The following is a 14,165-nucleotide window of genomic DNA, read 5'->3' as shown; positions in this document are numbered from 1 at the left end:
TGTATGCTTATGTTTGTGTTGCTAAGAGCAGATCAGGCACAGGGGCACCAGTTTAATAATCTCGCCTAGGGCACCATAAATCCTAAGGACGGCCCTGTCTGCGTGTGGACAGAATCTGGTGTGGGGAGTTCGTGCTGTGGGTGCCTGCGCCGGAGTCACTTCGGGGCAGTGATTGCCACTGAGCTGCATAGTGACCAAAGGCGTGTGACTGGGGTGTGGTGCCTGGCGGGGAGCAGCTCCTGGTGAAAAGAAAGCAGCAGCTCCTGTCCTAGCAGTGGTTTGTGGGGGTGGGGGGGTTTCTCTGCAACCATGAGTGGGATTGTTGTGGGTGCAACTAGACCCCCCCCTTCTCTGGTGGGCGGGGCTTCTACTGTCTGCAGGGGAGGGAGGGGTCCATGATGTCACAGCCCACGGTTGGGTTGGGGGGGGGAATCATGTTTCTGAAGTGGGAGAGCAACTTCCCCCGCTCCCACTCACTCTCCACTAGGGGGCTGGGCTGGGATCTCTAGGGAGGGGAGCACAGGGAAAAACAGTCTCCCCTATGGAACCCAGGAGTCCTGGCTCCCAGTCCCCCTGCTCTAGACCCCCTCCACTCCCTGGGCCAGGGATAGAACCCAGGGGCCCTGGTGCCCAGCCCCCTCCTGCTCTGACCACTAGACCCCACTCCCCTCCCAGGGTGCTGCAGGGGTCACTGGGTCGGTGTCTCAGCTCTGCTAAGGGCCGTGACTGATTTTCCCAAAGTGCTTCCTTCTGCATCCAGCACATCTAACACCCCCCCCCCCGCCCGGTCGCTGCCCACCCAAGTGTGGGGGCACCAGCACTGTGCCGGGTCGTGATGGGAAATTGTCCAAGCTGGCCCAGGAGAGACGTGTGTGTCCCTGCTGCCCCCTGCTGGTGGGGCTGAGCCCCACTCTGTGTGTGTGTATGTGTGTGTGTGTGTGTGTGTGTGGTGGCTTTGCGGGATTTTGTATCCTGCAGCAAGTGACACACACACACACATTGACACACAAAGGGACTCACGCAATCCCAAGAACACTCACACACAACACACCCAGAGGGGCATGCTAGCTCCACCCCCAAAGAGAGAAACAATCACACCCCCAGCCACACTCACAATAACCCACCCACACACACCAGACTATTCAGAATCGTGCTCAGAGGCACAACCGCACACAGTTCACTCCCACTGCTCCCAACACAAGGATCTCCTGCCCTACATAGCGTGTGCCAAGGCCTGTGGAACTCACTGCCACTGGACAGCTACCGATGAGAATGGACCTTTCCAGGAGACCAATAGACATGGCCGTGGCGACAGAGGGGGCTGGGCTCCCAGGGTCTGACCCGGGCTGAGACTGGTTCTGACCTAGAGGGGTCTATCCAGCAGGGGGCAGCGTGACCCACACACAAACCCACCAGAAGCACCTTTCTTAGCGGGTCTCCCAGGCCATCCCCCACCCTGCCCCGGGTCGGGTAACAAAGGGGTAGTACGGGACTCTGGGCTGTGTCACAACCCGGCCCCAGCCCCTCGCTCCCACAAGCTGGCGAGTTGGGTAACTGCCAAGGGATTGCACAAGAGAGAGTCAGAGCCAGAATGAGAACCCAGGAGTCCTGGCTCCCCCCAACACACACGCTAACCCCTGGACCCCACTCCCCTCCCAGGGCTGGAGATAGAACCCAGGAATTCTGACCACCAACCCCCCCTCCCCCGCTCTGACCACCAGACGTCACACTCCCCTTTTAGATCCAAGGCCTGTAGTGTGCGAGTGGAGCTGTCTGCCAGTGGGTGCTGAGCACCTATTTTTCCTCTGTTGGTTCTGCAGCCCCGTAGCTCCCATGGAGTCGCTGACTTGGCTCCTTTTGCACTCTAGAGAGAGGAGCAGAACGAGGGCTATGGCTGATCTATGGGGCACTAGGCGAGTGGCAGAGGCTTCAGGCGCTGAGAGTTTGCCTGACCCCTCAGGGACACAGTGTGAGCTGGTGTCCCAGGGATCTCTATGAAAGGAGCAGAACAGGATTTCCTTGGGGTGGGGAGAGAATTGAGAGTGTCTCAGGGGGTTGTACAGAGGTGTTGCCCCCGTGAGAGACTGGCTACAATACAGGCCTCGCCGTGAGCAGGATTTGAACCTGCACAGGGGAATCCTATTGGATTTCAACTCCAACATCTTAACCACTCGGCCATCACAGCTGTGAGCACACAACTTCCCCAGTGCCAGAGAAACTGGTAAAGAATCACAATGCCCAGGCGTGAAGTCATCTGAACTACAGAATTCCCCCCGCAAACCTGGCTCCCAAAGCACAGGGAGGATTGGGGGTTTGTTCTCTTTGCTTAGCCATGTGCAGTCGCACAGAGAGCGCGTTTAAAAGTCTCCCCTCCCACAGAGCGGGAAGGGGAAATGATTCTCAACTTGAAGCCTGATGTAGGGTGACCAGACGTCCCGATTTTATCGGGAGTTTCCCGATATTTGCTTATTTGTCCCATGTCCCGACTGATGTTTGGTCGGGACACTGGAGAAACAAACAATTTTGCCCTCTGCTCCGGCACACAGGCAGAGCCTGGAGGGACATTCACCCCCCTGACTCCGCCCCCTCCTTCCCCCGTTGGATCCCTCCCCAAATCCCCGCCCTGGCCCTGTCCCCAGCCCCACCCCCCTCACTGCCCCATTGGATCCCTCCCCAAATCCCCGCCCTGGCCCTGCCCCCAGCCCCACCCCCTCACTGCCCCATTGGATCCCTCCCCAAATCCCCGCCCTGGCCCTGCCTCTTCCCCAAGCAGGCGGCATTCCTCCTCCCTCCCAGGTTTGCACACGGGCCATAGCCATGGTCGGGAGCGCAGCACAGAGGCAGCTCCAGCCCTGGAGCCTGCGGGGCAGCGCAGTGGGGCTGGGGGCAGTGCGGAGCGGGCAGGGCCCAGGTGGGCGGGGGGCGGAGACACATGTGGGGCAGACACGCTCCTGCCGGGAGGGCCCGGGCCCGGCTGCCTGGTTCGCCCCTTGCCCGGGAGCTGCAGGAGGGACCTGGAGCGCGGCTCGGCTGCAGAGCTCGGAGCGCAGGCTGGGCCCAGGAGCGAGGGGATGGGGGAGCTGGGGGTGTATTGGGGGTCGGAGACGAGAATTGGGTGGAGACGGGGCTGTGCCACTGCCGCCTGGCGGTGGGGGGTGGGGAGCCGCCAGCTTTTTTTTTGTTGCTCCGCCCCCCGCATCCTGATATTTCATCTTTGACATCTGGTCACCCCAGCCTGGTGTGAATGAGGATGTCTGGACCAAGGGGCCAGGGACTGGCCTTTGCTAGAGAAACCACTGTCAAGTTTGAGCCAATTAGAACAAGTCAGCAAATAAGAACAACCTCAGGTCTCAGTAACTGCTGCAGGTAGCAAAGTCCTACAGGGAGCAGTTTCTGGCACTACACCTGTGCAGCTCTGCTCCCCGGCTCTTCTCGGGCTCCTGCTCTCTCCTTAGCTCTGACCCACTCTGGCCCAGGCAGTTCCAGCTCCCACGGAGGATGGGACCCCCTGGCCAGGTGACTCCCTCATTACACTGCCTGGCCTGTCAGTGCGGCTAACTTGGAGCTTTGGCCTCTCCCCATTGCCCAGGGGACTGTCAGTCTCAGGGTCCTGATTTCCCATTGGCCCTTCCCCCTTCTATTGGTGCTGGGAACTAGCCAACCAACCCCCCCCCCCCGACACACACACACACACTAAGTTTTAGTAAAGGGCCAAGAGCCCCTTACACAAACCAGCCCCATGAGGGTCACCACTGTGCAGAGAAGGCAGCATGAGCTGGTCCCATGGTGTAATGGGCAGCACTCTGAATCCTGCAATCTGAGTTCAAACCTCAGTGGGATCTTGTATTGGCTTGTGGTAAAGCCCTGGAGCTCCCAGTGCTCAATTTCCTTGTGTCCAGCTGTGCAAGAGCCAGTCTCCCCCCTCCTGCTGGGTGACTTACACCTTGTAGAGCCAGGTCTTTGGCTGGGAAGGCCACAAAGGGTTGGGGCTGTGGAACTTGCTACCTTGATGGTTGGGCTTCACCTACTGCCCACAAGTTTGGCCCTTGTGCTTCCTGCCACACTTTTCCTCTGGCCCACATGGCACTTGAAGAAAGGAGGGTCAGGGCTGGGATTGATAGTCAGGGCTTGGCAGGAGGGAGGAAGAGCCCCAGGCTGGAGCCTGTCACACGGTCCCTCCTCTGGGCACTGTTCTCTATTTGGTTGTCATGGTTTTTGTTGCTATGGCAACTGAGTTAGTTTATTAGGGGATAGCCCAGCCTGTTTCGGCCGGTTGGGTGAGCTGTGTGTCTGTAAATAAAATGGTGGTTTTGTTAGCTGTCTCCTGTCTGGCCTCAAGTGATTTCTTCCTAAACCGGCTGCCCCCAAGGATATAACAGTAGACATCTTGGCTCAGGCTCAATACTGGGCTCTGAGAGCCCTCAAGGTAGGGAGGGAGTTTAGCCAGCAAACAAGGTAAAATGGCAGTGGAGTATTACCCTGGACTCAATGGCATTTCTCCATTGGTCTGTCTGCTTTGGGGCAGGGACAATAACACGTCCTGCTGCTTTTGTAATTTCAAAGGGCGGTTTAAGATTTTCATTCTCACACACGGTGCACGAAGCAGGACTCAACCCTCAGTGCAAACTAAATGAGCTGCCCACAGGTTCTGGCAGCCACAATGAGCCATTTGGTGTAAGAGCCCAGACCTGCCCCTGTCCCAGAGGGAGGGGGGTCATCTGTGACAGGCTGGACCACTGACCTATCAGCTCTTAACTCCCAAACTTTCAGTAATTCTGTTATCAGTGCCTGTGAGTGTAATTTAAACCATAAAAACAGCTATACTGGGCTGGACCAAAGGCCCACCCAACACTCTGTTTTGTTCTCTGACAGTAGCTAATACCAGGTACCCCAAGAGTTACTCAACAAGGCACTACTGGTAGTTGAACCTAGGATCTCCTATTTATAAGGCAGGTGCTTTAAGCCAGCTAAGCCATGGTGCCTGCTTATAACTGAGGCTTTGGCTACACTTGCATTTCAAAGCGCTGCCGCGGCAGCGCTTTGAAGCGCTAAGTGTAGTCAAAGCGCCAGCGCTGGGAGAAAAGTCTCCCAGCGCTGTCCGTACTCCACCTCCCTGTGGGGAATAACGGACAGCGCTGGGAGCACGGCTCCCAGCGCTGGGGCTTTGACTACACTGGCGCTTTGTAGCGCCGCAATTTGCAGCGCTGCAGAGGGTGTGTTTTCACACCCTGCTGCAGCGCTGCAAATTTGTAAGTGTAGCCAAGCCCTAGGACACAGTGTCTGCCCACACCTGACTCCCTGCCAGCCCCACCGGGGCCTGACACACTTTGCATGTGCTTGGATACTGCAAAGCAGAGGAGCAAGTGACGTTTTCCTTGCAAGCTGTGTGTGTGTGTGAATCTTTGGCCAGGTCTGCACTAATTCTTTCAGCATCATTATATTGCTCAGGTGTGTGAAAAACACACACCGCTCCCTCGGTCGGCAGCTTGTGGCTGGTGCACACACTGCAATGCCACGTCTGGCGACAAAACTGCCCTGTTTTAGTGACAAAATAAAAACACCTTGACGAGAGGCCTAGAGCTTTTTGCAGCAAACTTCAAGTGATAAATTGTCAGTGTAAATGCTGCTGGTCATTATATCACCATGACTGGTCTTCACCAGTATCCCACCATGCCTGCTGTGAACTCGCCTGCCCTGCATTTCTGCTACAGAGGCTGGGCCCCTCCCCTTTCAGTGTCCCCCTGCTCCAAGGGAAAGTTCTGACAGCTGAGCCGCTATCTGCACTGGGATTAGATTGATAGAACTGCATTGCCAGTCTAAGTAATGTAATTACACCAACCTAATTTCATAGTGTAGACCTGTCCAAAGAATCACACACACACCTGGGGAGCAAAACGTCACCTGCTCCTCTGCTTTACAGAATCCAAACATGAGCAACACTTGTCAGGGCTCAGTGGGGATTGGCAGAGAGTCAGGTGTGGGCAAACATGATGTTTTAAATAACAGCAGGTACCACGGCTTAGCTGGTTAAAGCACCTGTTTCGTAAACAGAAGATCCTGAGTTCAACTCCCAGTGGTACCTTTGGGAGTGGCTTTTGGGGCACCTGGTATTGGCTACTGTCAGAAGACAAGTTTCAGAGCTAGATGGACTCCTACACTGCCTCTTCCTCCAAGACACTGCTCTCTGCCCTCTCTCCACCCTTATGGTCATCACAAAGTGGCAAGGCAGAGCTCTCCCATTTTTAAAAGTCCTGCGGTGCTGTTCCCCCCTGTTCAGGCAGCCCTGGGTCCCTGCACTTCACACAGCTCTCCCTGATTTCAGCTGTTAGTGAGGGAGCCTCACTGCTAGCGCAGACTGGGCAGTTTCTTGCATGAGAGACACTGTCCCAAAGCAGGACTAATGCTTAGAGCTGGTTATCAGTGATTTCAGATCTGTTGGTCTGCAGCAAGACTCTCCATTGAGTCTTAACCAGCTCTGTTATTACACAGGGAAGAACAAAAGGGTCAAATGGGGCCTGGAACCCTTAAGAAGAATCCACCCCACCGAGTACAACACTTGTCGCTACCTGCTCTCAACCCCACTGAGAATGTTTTGGGGTCACTCCTCGCCTGTATCAACCTAGGGGTCTTAGAGAGTCACAGCTCACAGGTGCTCCAGTGGCACAATTGGTTAGCACACAGTACTTATAGGGCAGTGCTGAGAGGAACTATGCTGAGATTGTGAGTTCAAGCCTCACTTAAAGCACTGGTTTTCATTAGCCAAATGGCATCACCCCCTTGTTTGGCCCTGTGGAATGTAGAATTCCAGCCCTGGGACACTGAGACGGGAGGAGTCAGAAAAGCCCCCTTCACTTATTACCTCCTCTCCAGAGCACAGGTTAGAATCTACCATCCTTTCTCCCCTGCCAGCCCCTGTGCCAGGATCCCTCAAGCAGAGCCTGGAGTCCTGCCCCTGGCGTCTGTACTATTGACAAAGACTAAGTGACAGGGACAAAACACTCAAATCCCGCCTGGTGCGGGGAGCCAGGTTTGCTCTTCAGATTCTGTCGTTGGTACATTTCCAGGCCTGGGAATGTCCCACAACAGCATTTAATGGGAAGCTGCCTGCAGAACAGTGACACTGCACAGAGCTCCTGTGGAGGAGGGGTGGGAATTAGTAACATTTTGAGGATCGTTTGGGAAATGAGCCTTTGCTGACAAGGTTTGTCTCTGTTCATATTTCACCTTCAGGTGTTATGTTGAGGGATCTTTAGTGTATTTTTGTGAGGTTAATAACTACCTCAACTTTATTTACTCAACTTGAAAATTGGTGTCACTTGATTTTTGCATCTCCCTGTGAAACTACAACTGACACGTGCGGCTTTCTACAGGGGGGTCATGATGTTAAAGTTGGGGAATTCAGTCTCTGTACTTCTGGGCGGGGGTGTTGCTTTTTTACAGCTGCCTCACGGCCAGGCACACCGGGCTGTTAGCTGCACGCACTGTCCTTGCCAAGGGCCCCTGCTGACCCCTGGGCGGCTGCACTGCAGTGCTGGGGTGACTCTGCAGGTGGAGAAACTGCTGTGGAGCAATGTAGAGCAGGTGCAGGAAGGAGACGAGGTCACTATTCACATTCTGAAGTGCACAATTTTCCAAATTTGGGAAAAGATTAATAGACTTAAGGTCAGAAGGGACCATTATGATCATCTAGTCTGACCTCCTGCACAATGCAGGCCACAGAATCTCACCCACCCACTCCTGTAACAAACCCCTAACCTATGTCTGAGTTATTGAAATCCTCAAATCGTGGCTTAAAGACCTCAAGGTGCAGGGAATCCTCCAGCAAGTGACCCGTGCCCCATGCTGCAGAGGAAGGCGAATGTCCGAGAACAATTCTAAGGGGAAGGTGAATGCAGAGCAATGACACTGGAGATGCCCAGACCTCCAATGGGGGCAGCGTGGAAATTAATAATGGGAAGATGATTTGCGAAATTAGTCGTCACTGACAAGCTTTGTCTCTGTTCCTATTTCACATTGTGGTGTTAGTTAGAGGAATCAGTACAGATTTTTTTACTATATTGATTAAACACTTAATTTTATTTAACCAAGCCAAAAACTTAATGTCACTTATTTTTTCTCTGGCCTAGCAAGAATGAATTGAATTTTGTGACTTTCTGGAAAGTGCAGCGAGATTAAATGTGGGGAATTCAGTCTCTGTGTTTGCGAGCTGATGTTTTCCTCTCACAGGTCAGTGCCTGCATTGAAATACCAAGAGGGATCTAAGGGCTGGTGTACGCTGGGCACTGAACTGGCAGAGCGACGTCTCTCAGGGTGTGACCCCCCCCCCAAACCCATATAGTTAAGGTGACCTAAGCCCGGGTTAGATAGTGCTAAAGAAAAGGAAGAATGGTTTTGTCCATGTAGCTATTACAGGGATGGGAAAACCCCTCTAGTCACTGTCTACTCCAAAGTGCTATAGCAGTGCCACAGCAGCATTTTAAGTGTAGACAGAGTGAAACTAGATCTGGCTCCAGTTTGCACTGTGGATGCTCAGGTACTAAGACTATAATAACAACAGCAACGTAGAGCTTGCGTAGTTGGCAGCATTCAAACCTTCGCAGGGAGACCCCCAATGGATTTCTAGTCCATCGCCTTAACCACTCGGCCACAACTACTTAAGCTACAGTTGTTCCACTATATGATGATTCTGTTCTCACTGAATTGTCACTTCAAATTGTTTGCTCAGACCAGCTCCCCCAGCACACTCATGGCTGCGCATCAGTGTAAGTGTGTCCTTGGATGAACAGTGAGAATTCCTGCCCATTTCCCTTCCGGCTGGAGCAGGATGAGAGTGTGTTTGTGTGAACGACATTGCTGTAGATTGTTGTTCATTCGCCACTCTGACAATTCAGACAGTCCCTTTCCTAGTCAAATCTCCAGCACATCGTTCCAATAGCAGGGGGCAGGATTTCTCTGGGGCACTGAGGGCTGGTGCATGAACTCAGCCTTGCATTCCACCCTTGATGTTTCATGGTCTACGAACAGCAGCAGAAAGAAAGAGCCGAGCCAATATCTCCCTGGCAGGGATGCAGGTGCCACGTCCCCTGTGTCTGACCGTCGCCATTGCAGGAGAGAAGGGTTCACTGGAATTGAATGCCCTGGCTCAGACCAGAGACACAGGGACGTTTTGCTGTTCATGGACCTGTGCAAAGGAAATTTTGTCTCTGTGTGAAACTGAGGTCGGAAATGAAACGTCCACATGGTGGCCCAATGCTCTAGGGAATGTGGGTGAAGGACTCGGGCTGAGAAATGATTTAACAGGGGTTTGTTTCAATTTATTGCCCTGCTTAAAATCTATGGCTAAAAGGCAGCCACAGTTGTTAGTACTTGTACCTGTGTTGGGACACCCCAGTGGGTGTCAAGTCCATTGTCTTCACCAGGGGCAGTCGATTATTTTAGCAAAGTACAAATTTCTTGGTCAAGGCCTAGGCTCCGGAGAAAACAATACACGGCTGATAAGAAGAAGTACGTCAAAAGATTTTGCAGCCACCATGGGCATAACTATGATGTGTCGTGTTTCAATATCTGGCGCCACCTCCTTTCCCTTTAGCCTTGTAGTTGACCAAGGGCAAAGCTGAACATCTCCTCAGATACCAGGGAGTGTTTATGTCCATTCCTGCGAGCTACAGAGCGGTTTGATGTTGCTGCTTTCAGTCCTCTGGCTCTGCCGGGATAAGGAACAATTCAGGCTGTCACTGAACTGAAGGAGGAAGATCAGTTTTGACAGGAGAGGATGCCTCCTCTTAAAGGTGTTTGTCTGGCTGGCAGTCCTGGTCCCCAGGTCTCGCCCGTGGGGCTCCAGCAGTTTTGGGACCGGGTCACTCCCTTGGCCCCACCTGCCACACCCAGGCACTTCCCCCCAGGGGCCCCGGCAGTGCAGCGGAGCTGAGCAGCATCTGCCTGCTCGCTCCAGTGGCTGCTGGCCCCTCCCAGAGTCTGCACGCCCTCCTTCCCCCCCCCCCAGCCCCCAACCGCCCCCCCTGAGCCTGCTCCCCCACCCCTCCTCCTGTTCCCCCCGCCCCTGCCCCAGCCCAGAGCCTGCACCCAGCACCCAAACTCCCAGAGCCATAACAAGGAATTTTTGTGCCCGAGGCAAGGGCCGGCTCCAGGATCTTTGGCGGGAGGTCCCTGAGTCCCTGTCGGAGGGAAGGACCTGTCGCCCAATTGCTGCCAAAGAAGCAGCAGCAGTAGAGCTGCCTCCAAAGTGCTGCTGATCGGGGTAGAGCTGCGCCCCTCCACTTTGCGCACCCGAGGCAAGTGCCTCACTCGCCTCGCCCTTGTTACGGCGCTGCAAACTCCATCCCAGAGCCTGCCCCCCAGAACCCCTCCCCCACCCAAACTCCCTCCCAGAGACCAGCCTCTCACCCCTTCTGCACCGAAACTCCCCCCAGAGCCTGCACCCCTCCTGCACCTCAATCCCCTGCAGGGGGGCAGGGGTTTGAAATGAATTTAAACACTCAGCATTTTCCTGTGCAAATGAATAAAGACCTAGCAGAGCTGTCCAGCAGCTGAAATCAGTTCCAGTCCTCAGCGTCTCTAAGAGGGACACTCGGTAGCTGAGGCATGTGGGACACCTCTGTGGTGAGGACAGGTGAAAAAATGCTGGATTCAATGAAAGCTGAGACCATAGGAGGGGAAGGTGAACGGTGGCACCACACAGGGTCATAACACTCAGACACGGGGCTTCACTGTCACTTCCCCTGTGTTTTCCACTATTTCCCCCTCTCCCACACACTGTCACACACAACACCTTCTCCCCTTGAGCCCAATCCAACCCTCCCCCTCTCCCCCACACACACCATGGGACACAGCCTCTCGGTGAGTCACTCAGATGGGGGCTTGTCTCTGCATCTCCCCAACAGGGGAGCAGAGAGCCGAAAGGGCCACAGGAGACCAATGGAGCTAGGCAGGGATAGAAAAGACTTCCCCTCCCTTCTCCTTTCAAGAGTCTTGTTAATCTCACCCATGGGACGTTCCAGCACCGGGTGAGCTCAAAGCACTAACCTTCCCCTCAGCAACGGAAGGGGGGAACCAGCTCTATCACATGGAAGGAGGCTCCCCACCTCTGCTGCTGCCATCCTGCAGCCTTTAATATGGATTTGTTTTAGCTAATGCAACCCCCCCTCAACCCCTAATCCATCCATGAATCAAGGAGAAAAGACACTCAGGCACCAGAGGTGCAATGGGTTAGTTCCCAGTACTTACAGAGCAGTGCTGAGTGGAGTCATGCTGAGGTTGTGAGTTCAAACCTCACCTACAGCGCTAGTTTCCTTTAAGCAAATGGCTTCTGCCAATCATTTTGTCCTGCAGAAAATACAATTGCAGCTCAGAAGACACCGGGGTCCCCTTGCTTTACAGAGAGCAGGGCAGAGTCCACAGATCTACCAGGCTCTGCTCTCCACCACCCGCCTGTGTCAGGAGGGGTCGAGCAGAGCCCAGAGCACTGCCCCCGACTCCCCCTCAGTCTTTGCTCCCCAAACCACCTGTGTGCTCACCCTCTTCGCTGTGAGACTCAAACCCTGCCTGGCTTTCTGTATGTCGGTGTGGTTTTCGTCTGTCGTGTTGATGTGCATGTGGGTCCTGTGCGATTTTGGTGGATGCCTGGCATAGTTTTGTGTGCGTGGGTGTGTGTATGATTTTTGCATGCAGATTGTTTTTTGCTTAGTATTCTTTTGGTATGTGGGTTTTGTGTTTCCTGTGGTGGGCTTTTGCTGTATTTTTGGTGTGGATTTGTTCTTTCTATGTTTTGTGTGCCTTTCCCTTATGGGTATATGCCTCTGTGTGCTGTGTGGGTTTGGTTTTTGTTTATGTCTGTGTGGGCCTGTGCAGTCTGTGATTTTCTCATTCTCTCTGTGTGTGTTTGTCTCTCTGTTTGTATCTTCATGTGTAAATTCACTGGAACTTTTCAAAATCTGCACAACTTTGCCAATTTTCACCAGGAATTTTTCTCCATTAACAAATTCTCACTTGTTCCCTACCAGTTGGTGACCATTGCCCCAGGGGCCTGTCAGTCTCTGGGTCCTGATTTCCCATTGACCCTTCCCCCTTCTATTGGGACTGGGAACTAGCCAACCAAAAAAAACCCACTCAGTTTTAGTAAAGGGCCAACAGTCCCTTACACAAGCCAGTCTTGTGAGTGTCACTAATGTCCAGAGATGGCAGCACAAGCTGCTCCCATGGTGTAATACACAGGACTCTGAATCCTGTAATCTGAGTTCAAATGTCAGTAGGACCTTGTGTTAGTGGGTGGTAAAGATCTGGTGCTCAAAGTGCTTTCCTAGCTCCACCTATATAAGAGTGAATCATTTCCCTCCTGCTGGGTGACTCCTTCCCCACTGGAGCCAGGTCTTTGGTTGGGGTCCAGAAGTGGCTGTGGCTGTCTGGTGGGTGGGATTCTCACTGCTTCACCTGATGCCCCCAAGTTTGGTGCTTGTGGCCACACCTTTCCTCTTGCCCACATGGCACTTGAAGAAAGCAGTGCCAGGGCCAGGCTTGATAGGGAGGCAGAGTCCCAGGCTGGAGCCCAGCACCTCTGGGCACCTGGAGCAGAGGCGGCTGGTGCTGACTGCTCCAAGGGAAGGCTTAAAAGCCACAGAGCAACTGAGGGCGGGGCTAGATGAGGGCAGGCCCATGCCTATGTGTGGCCAGCAGACAGGCAACAAGACTCCCGGCCAGCCTGCTCCCTGCTCCCTGCCATGCCAAACCCCCACTGATGGCCACCCGCAGACCACCATGCGGGGCGGCTGCTGATGCTCTGTGGCCAACAACAGAAGACAGTAGGAAAGCAGGGCCAGCCCCCATGGTGGAGCCTCTGACTGTTCCCACTCATGGTCCTCACTTTTGCAGTGGGGCAGGAGATTTTTACCCCAAGAGGCTTTTCCCCAGCTGGTGAGAAGCAGAGAAATACCCAGGCTCCCAAGGTGCTATTTAGCAAGTACCCTCCAGCACAGGGACAGGCGCACACTTGGAAGAGGGAAACTGCTCCATACTAGCCCGGGCAGCCGCCCATTTTCTTTGGCAAGTCAGGAAGGGCAAAGGCGAGACTGGAAGCACCTGGGGCTCATGCCCCAGCCTTTGTGATACCCAACCCCCAACTCCTTCCCGGTGCTCTAGCTGAAGCCAGAGCATTGGCCTGAGCGGCCAAGAAGAGGTTCCAGCCCTGAAGGGAGCAGGACTTTCAGCCCAAAGGTAAAACTGCAGCAATACAACTGTAAAGTGACTTGAACTTTCAATCACTTGAGCCAAAGTCAGATATCTTAGTCATTAGACCACGTAGACACAGGAGCAAAGCTCCTTCACACACTTCTTTGGAAAAGGTGGACACTGTGTTTCTTGGGTCATCTACTGAGGGGGGGCGAGACTCTCTGGGCACAAGAAGTCGAGTTCCCAGCAAGACGTGAGATGTAATTCTATGGAGCCAGGTGAAGGACTTTGGTAGGGAGGCTCAGGCATGGGGAATTGGGGTGCAGCAGACGGACTTGCTGTCTAGGTGCTTAGATTTAGTCTCCCTGAGGAGGAGGAGGAATCCTGCTGACAGGCAGTGGCTGAACAGAAAGAGGAGGGGTTCCTTGGACTTTTTTTGCCTCTCTTTTGCCTGCCTGCTCACTCTTGTGCTGAACAGTGAAAATGTTTCTCAACAAGCCCAGGTAGCTCAGTTGGTAGAGCATCAGGCTCTTAATCTGAGGGTCCAGGGTTCAAGCCCCTGTCTGGGTGCTCAGCTTTTAAGTAGCCTTGTGTGCCAGGACCCAAATTCTGTTCACAGCCACAGCTGGATTCCCAGAAGCTGTGGCCATTTCCTGGAAAGGTTCCTTTCCTTAGCAATCAGGAGAGAGGCCACATCCACAGGAGCAGGCCTAGAACACACAGTCTCTGGCTGCCAGGAAGCGCTTTGGGGCCAGGTGCTGAGAAAGCCCAGAGGTGGAGGGAAGGGAGAGAGAGAAGCAATGAGGACAGACCGTAAGTGTAAGGAGAGTCTGTTCTGGCTATTGTTGGGAACTTCCCTGGATTTTACAAGACCCCAGTGGAATTGGCTGGCGGAAGGATCTGAGTCCCCACCCCCTTACCCAGAGGCTGCCCGACCCCAAGGATGCTCTTTCTACTCTGGTGTGTGGTAGAGTCCTCGTAAC

The 14,165-nt window shown here is 53.9% G+C and overlaps 2 non-coding genes across 2 annotated transcripts; one reads left to right on the top strand and one right to left on the bottom strand.

Annotated features, from left to right (window-relative positions):
• Positions 1-2,103: 2,103 nt before the first annotated feature.
• Positions 2,104-2,185, bottom strand: TRNAS-UGA. Its single transcript has one exon. It is a non-coding gene; the product is annotated as a tRNA-Ser (tRNA).
• An 11,494-nt stretch (positions 2,186-13,679) lies between these two features.
• On the top strand, positions 13,680-13,752 carry TRNAK-CUU. The gene has a single exon. It is a non-coding gene; the product is annotated as a tRNA-Lys (tRNA).
• The last annotated feature ends 413 nt before the right edge of the window (positions 13,753-14,165 follow it).

The sequence above is a fragment of the Mauremys reevesii genome, linkage group 12 (genome assembly GCF_016161935.1).
Source record: "Mauremys reevesii isolate NIE-2019 linkage group 12, ASM1616193v1, whole genome shotgun sequence".
Lineage (NCBI taxonomy): Eukaryota > Metazoa > Chordata > Testudines > Geoemydidae > Mauremys > Mauremys reevesii.
This window is presented reverse-complemented; position numbering and strand designations above follow the sequence as displayed.